This window comes from Oncorhynchus gorbuscha, linkage group LG21, assembly GCF_021184085.1.
Source record: "Oncorhynchus gorbuscha isolate QuinsamMale2020 ecotype Even-year linkage group LG21, OgorEven_v1.0, whole genome shotgun sequence".
Lineage (NCBI taxonomy): Eukaryota > Metazoa > Chordata > Actinopteri > Salmoniformes > Salmonidae > Oncorhynchus > Oncorhynchus gorbuscha.
The window spans coordinates 39,558,191-39,574,963 of record NC_060193.1 but is presented as its reverse complement, the minus strand read 5'-3'; positions in this window follow the sequence as shown (position 1 = coordinate 39,574,963).

The window sequence follows — 16,773 nt, the reverse complement described above, 5'->3', positions numbered from 1 at the left end:
CCTGTTAGTTCATAACCCATCACTTATACCAGTTAATACATAACCCATCATTTATACCTGTTAATTCATAACCCATCATTTATACCTGTTAGTACATAACCCATCATTTATACCTGTTAGTTCATAACCCATCATTTATACACGTTAGTTCATAACCCATAATTCATACCTGTTAAATCATAACCCATAATTTATAATCCATCATTTATACATGTTAGATCATTACCCATCATTTATACCTGTTAATTCATAACCCATCATTTATACCTGTTAGTTCATAACCCATCATTCATACCTGTTAATTCATAACCCATAATTTATAATCCATAACTTATACATTCTAGTTCATTACCCATAATTTATACCTGTTAGTTCATAACCCATAACTTATACCTGTTAGTTCCTAACCCATCATTTATACCTGTTAGTTCATAACCCATCATTTATACATGTTAGTTCATAACCCATCACTTATACCAGTTAATTCATAACCCATCATTTATACCTGTTAGTTCATAACCCATCATTTATACATGTTAGTTCATAACCCATAATTCATACCTGTTAAATCATAACCCATCATTTATAACCCATCATTTGTACCTGTTAATAAACAACCCATCATTTATACCTGTTAATTCATAACCCATAATTTATAATCCATAATTTATACATGTTAGTTCATTACCCATCATTTATACCTGTTAATTCATAACCCGTCATTTATACCTGTTAGTTCATAACCCATCATTCATACCTGTTAATTCATAACCCATAATTTATAATCCATAATTTATACATGTTAGTTCATTACCCATAATTTATACCTGTTCATTCATAACCCATCATTTATACCTGTTAATTCATAACCCATCATTTATACCTGTTAGTTCATAACCCATCATTTATACCTGTTAGTTCACAACCCATCATTTATACCTGTTAGTTCATAACCCATCATTTATACCTGTTAGTTCATAACAAATCATTTATACGTGTTAGTTCACAACCCATCATTTATACCTGTTAGTTCATAACCCATTATTTATACCTGTTAGTTCATAACCCATCATTTATACCTGTTAATTCATAACCCATAATTCACACCTGTTAGTTCATAACCCATAATTGATAACCCATCATTTGGACCTGTTAGTTCATAACCCATCATTCATACCTGTTAATTCATAACCCATCATTTATAAATCCATAATTTATACATGTTAGTTCATTACCCATCATTTATACCTGTTCATTCATAACCCATCATTTATACATGTTAGTTCATAACCCATCACTTATACCAGTTAATTCATAACCCATCATTTATACATGTTAGTTCATAACCCATAATTCATACCTGTTAAATCATAACCCATCATTTATAACCCATCATTTGTACCTGTTAATAAACAACCCATCATTTATACATGTTAGTTCATAACCCATCAGTTATACCTGTTAGTTCATAACCCATCATTTATACATGTTAGTTCATAACCCATAATTCATACCTGTTAAATCATAACCCATCATTTATAACCCATCATTTGTACCTGTTAATAAACAACCCATCATTTATACCTGTTAATTTATAACCCATCATTTATACCTGTTAGTTCATAACCCATCACTTATACCAGTTAATTCATAACCCATCATTTATACCTGTTAATTCATAACCCATCATTTATACCTGTTAATTCATAACCCATCATTTATACCTGTTAGTTCATAACCCATCATTTATACACGTTAGTTCATAACCCATAATTCATACCTGTTAAATCATAACCCATAATTTATAACCCATCATTTGTACCTGTTAATTCACAACTCATCATTTATACCTGTTAATTCATAACCCATAATTTATAATCCATAATTTATACATGTTAGTTCATTACCCATCATTTATACCTGTTAATTCATAGCCCATCATTTATACCTGTTAGTTCATAACCCATCATTCATACCTGTTCATTCATAACCCATAATTTATAATCCATAATTTATACATGTTAGTTCATTACCCATCATTTATACCTGTTAATTCATAACCCATCATTTATACCTGTTAGTTCATAACCCATCATTCATACCTGTTAATTCATAACCCAGAATTTATAATCCATAATTTATACATGTTAGTTCATTGCCCATCATGTATACCTGTTAATTCATAACCCATCATTTATACCTGTTAGTTCATAACCCATCATTCATACTTGTTAATTCATAACCCATAATTGATAACCCAACATTTGTACCTGTTAATCAACAACCCATCATTTATACCAGTTAATTTATAACCCATCATTTATACCTGTTAGTTCATAACCCATCATTCATACCGGTTCATTCATAACCCATAATTTATAATCCATAATTTATACATGTTAGTTCATTACCCATCATTTATACCTGTTAGTTCACAACCCATCATTTATACCTGTTAGTTCATAACCCATCATTTATACCTGTTAGTTCATAACAAATCATTTATACGTGTTAGTTCACAACCCATCATTTATACCTGTTAGTTCATAACCCATCATTTATACCTGTTAGTTCATAACCCATCATTTATACATGTTAGTTCATAACCCATAATTCATACCTGTTAAATCATAACCCATCATTTATAACCCATCATTTGTACCTCTTAGTTCATAACCCATCATTTATACCTGTTAGTTCACAACCCATCATTTATACCTGTTAGTTCATAACCCATCATTTATACCTGTTAGTTCATAATAAATCATTTATACGTGTTAGTTCACAACCCATCATTTATACCTGTTAGTTCATAACCCATTATTTATACCTGTTAGTTCATAACCCATCATTTATACCTGTTAATTCATAACCCATCATTTATACCTGTTAATTCATAACCCATAATTCACACCTGTTAGTTCATAACCCATAATTGATAACCCATCATTTGGACCTGTTAGTTCATAACCCATCATTCATACCTGTTAATTCATAACCCATCATTTATAAATCCATAATTTATACATGTTAGTTCATTACCCATCATTTATACCTGTTAATTCATAACCCATCATTTATACCTGTTAGTTCACAACCCATCATTTATACATGTTAGTTCATAACCCATCACTTATACCCGTTAATTCATAACCCATCATTTATACCTGTTAGTTCATAACCCATCATTTATACATGTTAGTTCATAACCCATAATTCATACCTGTGTCACGAAAGGGAGACAACGTGGAGATAAGGAGTAGCAAAATATGTATTTATTAACTAAAGCAACTAAGTATAATATACAATGGTGTGTGTAATCAGTAATCAGTAGTGTAAGTGAGTGTTTTGCATGCATGAATGTGATAATGCAGGGTGATGAAAGGTGCCAAAGCAAACAAACAAAAGGCCACCAAGAACCACAACACAATCTACAACGGGTGTCTGCATGGAGAGAGTCTCCTCCATGAATGTGGAAGAGGTCTATTTATCCTGGGAGACACCTGGCCCAGGTGTTTCCCATGTAGCTGACGACCCTCTCAACTCCGCCCACCGGCATCCTAATAAGGAAACAAGAACAAAGACAGAATACGGCAGACAGAGTGGGAGGGTCGTCACACCCATCATTTATACATGTTAGTTCATAACCCATCACTTATACGAGATAATTCATAACCCATCATTTATACCTGTTAATTCATAACCCATCATTTATACCTGTTAATTCATAACCCATCATTTATACATGTTAGTTCATAACCCATAATTCATACCTGTTAAATCATAACACATCATTTATAACCCATCATTTGTACCTGTTAGTTCATAACCCATCATTTATACCTGTTAGTTCACAACCCATCATTTATACCTGTTAGTTCATAACCCATCATTTATACCTGTTAGTTCATAACCCATTATTTATACCTGTTAGTTCATAACCCATCATTTATACCAGTTAATTTATAACCCATCATTTATACCTGTTAGTTCACAACCCATCATTTATACATGTTAGTTCATAACCCATCACTTATACCAGTTAATTCATAACCCATCATTTATACCTGTTAGTTCATAACCCATCATTTATACATGTTAGTTCATAACCCATAATTCATACCTGTTAAATCATAACCAATCATTTATAACCCATCATTTGTACCTGTTAGTTCATAACCCATCATTTATACCTGTTAGTTCACAACCCATCATTTATACCTGTTAGTTCATAACCCATCATTTATACCTGTTAGTTCATAATAAATCATTTATACGTGTTAGTTCACAACCCATCATTTATACCTGTTAGTTCATAACCCATTATTTATACCTGTTAGTTCATAACCCATCATTTATACCTGTTAATTCATAACCCATCATTTATACCTGTTAATTCATAACCCATAATTCACACCTGTTAGTTCATAACCCATAATTGATAACCCATCATTTGGACCTGGTAGTTCATAACCCATCATTCATACCTGTTAATGCATAACCCATCATTTATAAATCCATAATTTATACATGTTAGTTCATTACCCATCATTTATACCTGTTAATTCATAACCCATCATTTATACCTGTTAGTTCACAACCCATCATTTATACATGTTAGTTCATAACCCATCACTTATACCAGTTAATTCATAACCCAACATTTATACCTGTTAATTCATAACCCATCATTTATACCTGTTAGTTCATAACCCATCATTCATGCCTGTTAATTTATAACCCATAATTTATAATCCATAATTTATACATGTTAATTCATAACCCATAATTCACACCTGTTAGTTCATAACCCATAATTGATAACCCATCATTTGTACCTGTTAATCAACAACCCATCATTTATACCAGTTAATTTATAACCCATCATTTATACCTGTTAGTTCATAACCCATCATTCATACCGGTTCATTCATAACCCATAATTTATAATCCATAATTTATACATGTTAGTTCATTACCCATAATTTATACCTGTTAGTTCATAACCCATCATTTATACCTGTTAGTTCATAACTGTCACGGTTCATGAATCCACTGCCTCCCTCTCTCTTTCTCTTTCTCTTTCTCTCTCTCTCTCTCTCTCTCTCCCGTGTTTGTGTGGGCGTGGTTCCCAATCTCGGCCTGATTGTCTGCGCCAGCTGGAACCACTTATCTTCCCTTTATATGTTCTGGAACCAGTGTTTCTTGTTGTCAGATCGTTGTTACTTCCCTGAGGTTGTGTTGTTACTTCCCTGAGGTTGTGTCGTGTGTCAGTGCTCATCTCTCGCCGCCCTTGTGTGGATTATCTGCTGTGCTCCTTCCTTCCCATCCGGACACACTCCCCTGGATTTCTCAGCACGCTATATCACCGGAAGATGCGCTCTAGTCCCTGGGTCGGATTCCGTCTGAGTACAGTCTGTCTGTCCTGTTGCTGCTATAAATTGTATTCAGTAAACCATCGTTGCTTGCATCTTGCATCCGCCTCTGTACTGTCACAATAACCCATCATTCATACTTGTTAATTCATAACCCATAATTGATAAACCATCATTTGTACCTGTTAATTTATAACCCATCATTTATACCTGTTAGTTCATAACCCATCACTTATACCAGTTAATTCATAACCCATCATTTATACCTGTTAGTTCATAACCCATCATTTATACCTGTTAGTTCATAACCCATCATTTATACCTGTTAGTTCATAACCCATAATTCATACCTGTTAAATCATAACCCATAATTTATAACCCATCATTTGTACCTGTTAATTCACAACTCATCATTTATACCTGTTAATTCATAACCCATAATTTATAATCCATCATTTATACATGTTAGTTCATTACCCATCATTTATACCTGTTAGTTCATAACCCATCATTCATACTTGTTAATTCATAACCCATAATTTATAATCCATAACTTATACATTCTAGTTCATTACCCATAATTTATACCTGTTAGTTCATAACCCATAACTTATACCTGTTAGTTCATAACCCATCATTTATACCTGTTAGTTCATAACCCATCATTTATACCTGTTAGTTCATAACCCATCATTTATACCTGTTAGTTCGTAACCCATCATTCATACTTGTTCATTCATAACCCATAATTGATAACCCATCATTTGTACCTGTTAATCAACAACCCATCATTTATACCAGTTAATTTATAACCCATCATTTATACCTGTTAGTTCATAACCCATCATTCATACCTGTTAATTCATAAACCATCATTTATAATCCATAATTTATACATGTTAGTTCATTACCCATCATTTATACCTGTTAATTCATAACCCATCATTTATACCTGTTAGTTCATAACCCATCATTTATAATTGTTAGTTCATAACCCATCATTCATACCTGTTAGTTCATAACCCATCATTTATACATGTTAGTTCATAACCCATAATTTATAACCCATCATTTGTACCTGTTAATTCACAACCCATCATTTGTACATTTTCATTCACAACCCATCATTTATACCTATTAATTCATAACCCATCATTTATACCTGTTAGTTCATAACCCATCATTTATACCTGTTAGTTCATAACCCATAATTTATACCTGTTAGTTCATAACCCATCATTCATACTTGTTAATTCATAACCCATAATTGATAACCCATCATTTGTACTTGTTAATCAAGAACCCATCATTTATACCAGTTAGTTCATAACCCATCATTCATACCTGTTCATTCATAACCCATAATTTATCATCCATAATTTATACATGATAGTTCATTACCCATCATTTATACCTGTTAATTCATAACCCATCATTTATACCTGTTAGTTCATAACCCATCATTCATACCTGTTAATTCATAACCCATAAATTATAATCCATAATTTATACATGTTAGTTCATTACCCATCATTTATACCTGTTAATTCATAACCCATCATTTATACCTGTTAGTTCATAACCCATCATTCATGCCTGTTAATTCATAATCCAGAATTTATAATCCATAATTTATACATGTTAGTTCATTACCCATCATGTATACCTGTTAATTCATAACCCATCATTTATACCTGTTAGTTCATAACCCATCATTCATACTTGTTAATTCATAACCCATAATTGATAACCCATCATTTGTACCTGTTAATCAACAACCCATCATTTATACCAGTTAATTTATAACCCATCATTTATACCTGTTAGTTCATAACCCATCATTCATACCGGTTCATTCATAACCCATAATTTATAATCCATAATTTATACATGTTAGTTCATTACCCATCATTTATACCTGTTAGTTCACAACCCATCATTTATACCTGTTAGTTCATAACCCATCATTTATACCTGTTAGTTCATAACAAATCATTTATACGTGTTAGTTCACAACCCATCATTTATACCTGTTAGTTCATAACCCATCATTTATACCTGTTAGTTCATAACCCATCATTTATACATGTTAGTTCATAACCCATAATTCATACCTGTTAAATCATAACCCATCATTTATAACCCATCATTTGTACCTCTTAGTTCATAACCCATCATTTATACCTGTTAGTTCACAACCCATCATTTATACCTGTTAGTTCATAACCCATCATTTATACATGTTAGTTCATAACCCATAATTCATACCTGTTAAATCATAACCCATCATTTATAACCCATCATTTGTACCTCTTAGTTCATAACCCATCATTTATACCTGTTAGTTCACAACCCATCATTTATACCTGTTAGTTCATAACCCATCATTTATACCTGTTAGTTCATAATAAATCATTTATACGTGTTAGTTCACAACCCATCATTTATACCTGTTAGTTCATAACCCATTATTTATACCTGTTAGTTCATAACCCATCATTTATACCTGTTAATTCATAACCCATCATTTATACCTGTTAATTCATAACCCATAATTCACACCTGTTAGTTCATAACCCATAATTGATAACCCATCATTTGGACCTGTTAGTTCATAACCCAACATTCATACCTGTTAATTCATAACCCATCATTTATAAATCCATAATTTATACATGTTAGTTCATTGCCCATCATTTATACCTGTTAATTCATAACCCATCATTTATACCTGTTAGTTCACAACCCATCATTTATACATGTTAGTTCATAACCCATCACTTATACCCGTTAATTCATAACCCATCATTTATACCTGTTAGTTCATAACCCATCATTTATACATGTTAGTTCATAACCCATAATTCATACCTGTGTCACGAACCGGCTCAAAGCCCGTAACAAAGGGAGACAACGTGGAGATAAGGAGTAGCAAAATATGTATTTATTAACTAAAGCAACTAAGTATAATATACAATGGTGTGTGTAATCAGTAATCAGTAGTGTAAGTGAGTGTTTTGCATGCATGAATGTGATAATGCAGGGTGATGAAAGGTGCCAAAGCAAACAAACAAAAGGCCACCAAGAACCACAACACAATCTACAACGGGTGTCTGCATGGAGAGAGTCTCCTCCATGAATGTGGAAGAGGTCTATTTATCCTGGGAGACACCTGGCCCAGGTGTTTCCCATGTAGCTGACGACCCTCTCAACTCCGCCCACCGGCATCCTAATAAGGAAACAAGAACAAAGACAGAATACGGAAGACAGAGTGGGAGGGTCGTCACATTCCCCCCCATAAAACCGGGGACCAACAAGGACCCCGGAACAACATACCAGCCTCCCGCGTCCCAAATTGACACAGGCCTCTGCGTCCCAAATTGACACAGGCCGCTGCGTCCCAAATTGACACAGGCCGCTGCGTCCCAAATTGACACAGGCCGCTGCGTCCCAAATTGACACAGGCCGCTGCGTCCCAAATTGACACAGGCCGCTGCGTCCCAAATTGACACAGGCCGCTGCGTCCCAAATTGACACAGGCCGCTGCGTCCCAAATTGACACAGGCCGCTGCGTCCCAAATTGGTGAGGGGTTATGTGTTCACACCTCCACCTGCCCCAACCAACCTCCTCCTCAGACCTCAGCAACCTTTGCGCATAGGAAGCAATATTTAAGAGGAAAGAAGAACACAAGACCAGGAGGGAACAGACAGGAAAGATAGAACGTGACAACCCGAAACAATGGTCAGTCATGTAAACATTCAGGAACATGGCACAAAAGACCAACAGCTACAAACGCCAACGAAAAGAACATCAGGGTCCTTCTTAATTTTTACAACTCCCAACGATTCATAGTCACTTCCAACGATTCATAGTCACTTCCAACGATTCATAGTCACTTCCAACGATTCATAGTCACTTCCAACGAAACAGAATTTCACTAATTTCAATCATTTAAGCTTGTAGTGTTCAGCGATCTTCAACAGCTGTTCTTAAGTACATAATTCTAACAGGTCCTCTGATGGAAAGCGAATGAACTTGTATACATGAGACACCATAGTCATAAGTAAGTAATCTTGCTCAACCCCTCTGCTGAGCACATCAGACCACAACCAGAGAAATGACAATCACCCTGAGCACCACAGAAGAGAGATGATACGGAGCTTCCCCAAAACCTACAATAACTCAACCCTAGTCTTCGTGCAGATTTGCGGTGGGTATTTACGCACTGTAGCCCGCTGGCAAGGAAATAGAACTCCCCAGCATGCTGGCAAATTCCACCAAGCCACGGACGTGCCCCCGAGACAACTGCTCAGTCCACAGACACCACACAAAAATAACAAACATTTAACCATGCCCAACATGTCCAAAATTGAAACACGTCGCTAAGCCTATCAGGGGAAAAAGGCTATAGCTCCGGGTAGCAAGTTCCACTACCCTACACAAATCTCCTACCGACGTACACAGCCGATTTACTCACCTCCTCAGACTGACTTCCCAACAGAAAGTAGAACAAGAGTTCAGGCTAGGCAAGGCCTGGAAACTAACCATTATACTCTCTCCAACGCAGCACACAAACCAAACAACAATGGCAACCAATACTGGGCCGATCACACTCAAACACCATATTCAAACCAAACACGTACCTCCACGGTCTCCCAAACCAATAGTTCAAAGATCCCGGATGAGCCCCCACTAGTCACGAACCGGCTCAAAGCCCGTAACAAAGGGAGACAACGTGGAGATAAGGAGTAGCAAAATATGTATTTATTAACTAAAGCAACTAAGTATAATATACAATGGTGTGTGTAATCAGTAATCAGTAGTGTAAGTGAGTGTTTTGCATGCATGAATGTGATAATGCAGGGTGATGAAAGGTGCCAAAGCAAACAAACAAAAGGCCACCAAGAACCACAACACAATCTACAACGGGTGTCTGCATGGAGAGAGTCTCCTCCATGAATGTGGAAGAGGTCTATTTATCCTGGGAGACACCTGGCCCAGGTGTTTCTCATGTAGCTGACGACCCTCTCAACTCCGCCCACCGGCATCCTAATAAGGAAACAAGAACAAAGACAGAATACGGCAGACAGAGTGGGAGGGTCGTCACACCTGTTAAATCATAACCCATCATTTATCACCCATCATTTGTACCTGTTAATAAACAACCCATCATTTATACCTGTTAATTCATAACCCATAATTTATACCTGTTAGTTCATAACCCATCATTTTTACCTGTTTGTTCATAACCCATCATTTATACCTGTTAGTTCACAACCCATCATTTATACATGTTAGTTCATAACCCATCACTTATACGAGATAATTCATAACCCATCATTTATACCTGTTAATTCATAACCCATCATTTATACCTGTTAATTCATAACCCATCATTTATACATGTTAGTTCATAACCCATAATTCATACCTGTTAAATCATAACCCATCATTTATAACCCATCATTTGTACCTGTTAGTTCATAACCCATCATTTATACCTGTTAGTTCACAACCCATCATTTATACATGTTAGTTCATAACCCATCACTTATACGAGATAATTCATAACCCATCATTTATACCTGTTAATTCATAACCCATCATTTATACCTGTTAATTCATAACCCATCATTTATACATGTTAGTTCATAACCCATAATTCATACCTGTTAAATCATAACCCATCATTTATAACCCATCATTTGTACCTGTTAGTTCATAACCCATCATTTATACCTGTTAGTTCACAACCCATCATTTATACCTGTTAGTTCATAACCCATCATTTATACCTGTTAGTTCGTAACCCATTATTTATACCTGTTAGTTCATAACCCATCATTTATACCAGTTAATTTATAACCCATTATTTATACCTGTTAGTTCATAACCCATCATTTATACCTGTTAATTCACAACCCATCATTTATACCTGTTAATTCATAACCCATAATTCACACCTGTTAGTTCATAACCCATAATTGATAACCCATCATTTGGACCTGGTAGTTCATAACCCATAATTCATACCTGTTAAATCATAACCCATCATTTATAACCCATCATTTGTACCTGTTAATAAACAACCCATCATTTATACCTGTTAATTCATAACCCATCATTTATACCTGTTAGTTCATAACCCATCATTTTTACCTGTTTGTTCATAACCCATCATTTATACCTGTTATACACGTTAGTTCATAACCCATAATTCATACCTGTTAAATCATAACCCATAATTTATAACCCATCATTTGTACCTGTTAGTTCATAACCCATCATTTATACCTGTTAGTTCACAACCCATCATTTATACCTGTTAGTTCATAACCCATCATTTATACCTGTTAGTTCGTAACCCATTATTTATACCTGTTAGTTCATAACCCATCATTTATACCAGTTAATTTATAACCCATTATTTATACCTGTTAGTTCATAACCCATCATTTATACCTGTTAATTCACAACCCATCATTTATACCTGTTAATTCATAACCCATAATTCACACCTGTTAGTTCATAACCCATAATTGATAACCCATCATTTGGACCTGGTAGTTCATAACCCATAATTCATACCTGTTAAATCATAACCCATCATTTATAACCCATCATTTGTACCTGTTAATAAACAACCCATCATTTATACCTGTTAATTCATAACCCATCATTTATACCTGTTAGTTCATAACCCATCATTTTTACCTGTTTGTTCATAACCCATCATTTATACCTGTTATACACGTTAGTTCATAACCCATAATTCATACCTGTTAAATCATAACCCATAATTTATAACCCATCATTTGTACCTGTTAATTCACAACTCATCATTTATACCTGTTAATTCATAACCCATAATTTATAATCCATAATTTATACATGTTAGTTCATTACCCATCATTTATACCTGTTAATTCATAACCCATCATTTATACCTGTTAGTTCATAACCCATCATTTATACCTGTTAGTTCATAACCCATCATTCATACCTGTTCATTCATAACCCATAATTTATAATCCATAATTTATACATGTTAGTTCATTACCCATCATTTATACCTGTTAATTCATAACCCATCATTTATACCTGTTAGTTCATAACCCATCATTTATACCTGTTAGTTCATAACCCATCATTCATACCTGTTCATTCATAACCCATAATTTATAATCCATAATTTATACATGTTAGTTCATTTCACCCATCATTTATACCTGTTAATTTATAATCCATAATTTATACATGTTAGTTCATTACCCATCTTTTATACCTGTTAATTCATAACCCATAATTTATACCTGTTAATTCATAACCCATCATTTATACCTGTTAGTTCATAACCCATAATTTATACATGTTAGTTCATAACCCATAATTCATACCTGTTAAATCATAACCCATCATTTATAACCCATCATTTGTACCTGTTAATAAACATCCCATCATATATACCTGTTAATTCATAACCCATCATTTATACCTGTTAGTTCATAACCCATCATTTTTACCTGTTTGTTCATAACCCATCATTTATACCTGTTAGTTCACAACCCATCATTTATACATGTTAGTTCATAACCCATCACTTATAACAGTTAATTCATAACCCATCATTTATACCTGTTAATTCATAACCCATCATTTATACCTGTTAATTCATAACCCATCATTTATACCTGTTAGTTCATAACCCATCATTTATACCTGTTAGTTCATAACAAATCATTTATACGTGTTAGTTCACAACCCATCATTTATACCTGTTAGTTTATAACCCATTATTTATACCTGTTAGTTCATAACCCTTCATTTATACCTGTTAATTCATAACCCATCATGTATACCTGTTAATTCATAACCCATAATTCACACCTGTTAGTTCATAACCCATAATTGATAATCCATCATTTGGACCTGTTAGTTCATAACCCATCATTCATACCTGTTAAATCATTTATAAATCCATAATTTATCATTTATATTACCCATCATTTATACCTGTTAATTCACAACCCATCATTTATACCTGTTAATTCATAACCCATCATTTATACCGTTAGTTCATAACCCATCATTTATACCTGTTAATTCATAACCCATCATTTATACCTGTTAGTTCATAACCCATCATTTATACCTGTTAGTTCATAACCCATAATTCATACCTGTTAAATCATAACCCATAATTTATAACCCATCATTTGTACCTGTTAATAAACAACCCATCATTTATACCTGTTAATTCATAACCCATCATTTATACCTGTTAGTTCATAACCCATCATTTTTACCTGTTTGTTCATAACCCATCATTCATACCTGTTAGTTCATAACCCATAACCTGTTCATTTTATATTTACTGTTAGTTCATAACCCATCATTTATACCTGTTAGTTCATAACCCATCATTTATACCTGTTAGTTCATAACCCATCATTTATACCTGTTAGTTCATAACCCATCATTTATACCTGTTAGTTCATAACCCATCATTCATACTTGTTAATTCATAACCCATAATTTATAACCCATCATTTGTACCTGTTAATAAACAACCCATCATTTATACCTGTTAATTCATAACCCATCATTTATACCTGTTAGTTCATAACCCATCATTTTTACCTGTTTGTTCATAACCCATCATTTATACCTGTTAGTTCATAACCCATAACTTATACCTGTTAGTTCATAACCCATCATTTATACCTGTTAATTCATAACCCATAATTTATACCTGTTAGTTCATAACCCATCATTTTTACCTGTTTGTTCATAACCCATCATTTATACCTGTTAGTTCACAACCCATCATTTATACATGTTAGTTCATAACCCATCACTTATACGAGATAATTCATAACCCATCATTTATACCTGTTAATTCATAACCCATCATTTATACCTGTTAATTCATAACCCATCATTTATACCTGTTAGTTCATAACCCATCATTTTTACCTGTTTGTTCATAACCCATCATTCATACCTGTTAGTTCATAACCCATAACTTATACCTGTTAGTTCATAACCCATCATTTATACCTGTTAGTTCATAACCCATCATTTATACCTGTTAGTTCATAACCCATCATTTATACCTGTTAGTTCATAACCCATCATTTATACCTGTTAGTTCGTAACCCATCATTCATACTTGTTAATTCATAACCCAAAATTGATAACCCATCATTTGTACCTGTTAATCAACAACCCATCATTTATACCAGTTAATTTATAACCCATCATTTATACCTGTTAGTTCATAACCCATCATTCATACCTGTTAATTCATAACCCATCATTTATACCTGTTAGTTCATAACCCATCATTTATACCTGTTAGTTCATTACCCATCTTTATACCTGTTAATTCATAACCCATCATTTATACCTGTTAGTTCATAACCCATCATTTATACCTGTTTGTTCATAACCCATCATTCATACCTGTTAGTTCATAACCAATCATTTATACATGTTAGTTCATAACCCATCATTTATAACCCATCATTTGTACCTGTTAATTCACAACCCATCATTTGTACCTGTTCATTCACAACCCATCATTTATACCTGTTAATTCATAACCCATCATTTATACCTGTTAGTTCATAACCCATCATTTATACCTGTTAGTTCATAACCCATAATTTATAATCCATAATTTATACATGATAGTTCATTACCCATCATTTATACCTGTTAATTCATAACCCATCATTTATACCTGTTAGTTCATAACCCATCATTCATACCTGTTAATTCATAACCCATAAATTATAATCCATCATTTATACATGTTAGTTCATAACCCATCATTCATACCTGTTAATTCATAACCCATCATTTATACCTGTTAGTTCATAACCCATCATTTATACCTGTTAGTTCATTACCCATCATTTATACCTGTTAATTCATAACCCATCATTTATACCTGTTAGTTCATAACCCATCATTTATACCTGTTAATTCATAACCCATCATTTATACCTGTTAGTTCATAACCCATCATTTATACCTGTTAGTTCATAACCCATAATTTATAATCCATAATTTATACATGATAGTTCATTACCCATCATTTATACCTGTTAATTCATAACCCATCATTTATACCTGTTAGTTCATAACCCATCATTCATACCTGTTAATTCATAACCCATAAATTATAATCCATCATTTATACATGTTAGTTCATTACCCATCTTTTATACCTGTTAATTCATAACCCATAATTTATACCTGTTAGTTCATAACCCATAATTTATACCTGTTAGTTCATGGGTTATTTATACAGGTATAAATGATGGGTTATGAACTAACAGGTATAACCCATCATTTATACCTGTTCGTTCATAACCCATCATTCATACTTGTTAATTCATAACCCATAATTGATAACCCATCATTTGTACCTGTTAGTTCATAACCCATCATTCATAATTGTTAATTCATAACCCATAATTGATAACCCATCATTTGTACCTGTTAATCAACAACCCACCATTTCTACCTGTTAATTCATAACCCATCATTTATACCTGTTAGTTCATAACCCATCATTCATACCTGTTAATTCATAACCCATAATTTATAATCCATAATTATACATGTTAGTTCATTACCCACAATGTATACCTGTTAGTTCATAACCCATAGTTTATACCTGTTAGTTCATAACCCATCATTTATACCTGTTAGTTCACAAACAATCATTTATACCTCTTAGTTCATCACCCATCATTTATACCTGTTAGTTCATAACAAATCATTTATACGTGTTAGTTCATTACCCATCATTTATACCTGTTAATTCATAACCCATCATTTATACCTGTTAGTTCATAACCCATAATTTATACATGTTAGTTCATAACCCATAATTCATACCTGTTAAATCATAACCCATCATTTATAACCCATCATTTGTACCTGTTAATAAACAACCCATCATATATACCTGTTAATTCATAACCCATCATTTATACCTGTTAGTTCATAACCCATCATTTTTACCTGTTTGTTCATAACCCATCATTTATACCTGTTAGTTCACAACCCATCATTTATACATGTTAGTTCATAACCCATCACTTATTAACCCATCATTTATACCTGTTAATTCATAACCCATCATTTATACCTGTTAATTCATAACCCATCATTTATACCTGTTAATTCATAACCCATCATTTATACCTGTTAGTTCATAACCCATTATTTATTAGTTCATAACCCTTCATTTATACCTGTTAATTCATAACCCATCATTTATACCTGTTAATTCATAACCCATAATTCACACCTGTTAGTTCATAACCCATAATTGATAATCCATCATTTGGACCTGTTAGTTCATAACCCATCATTCATACC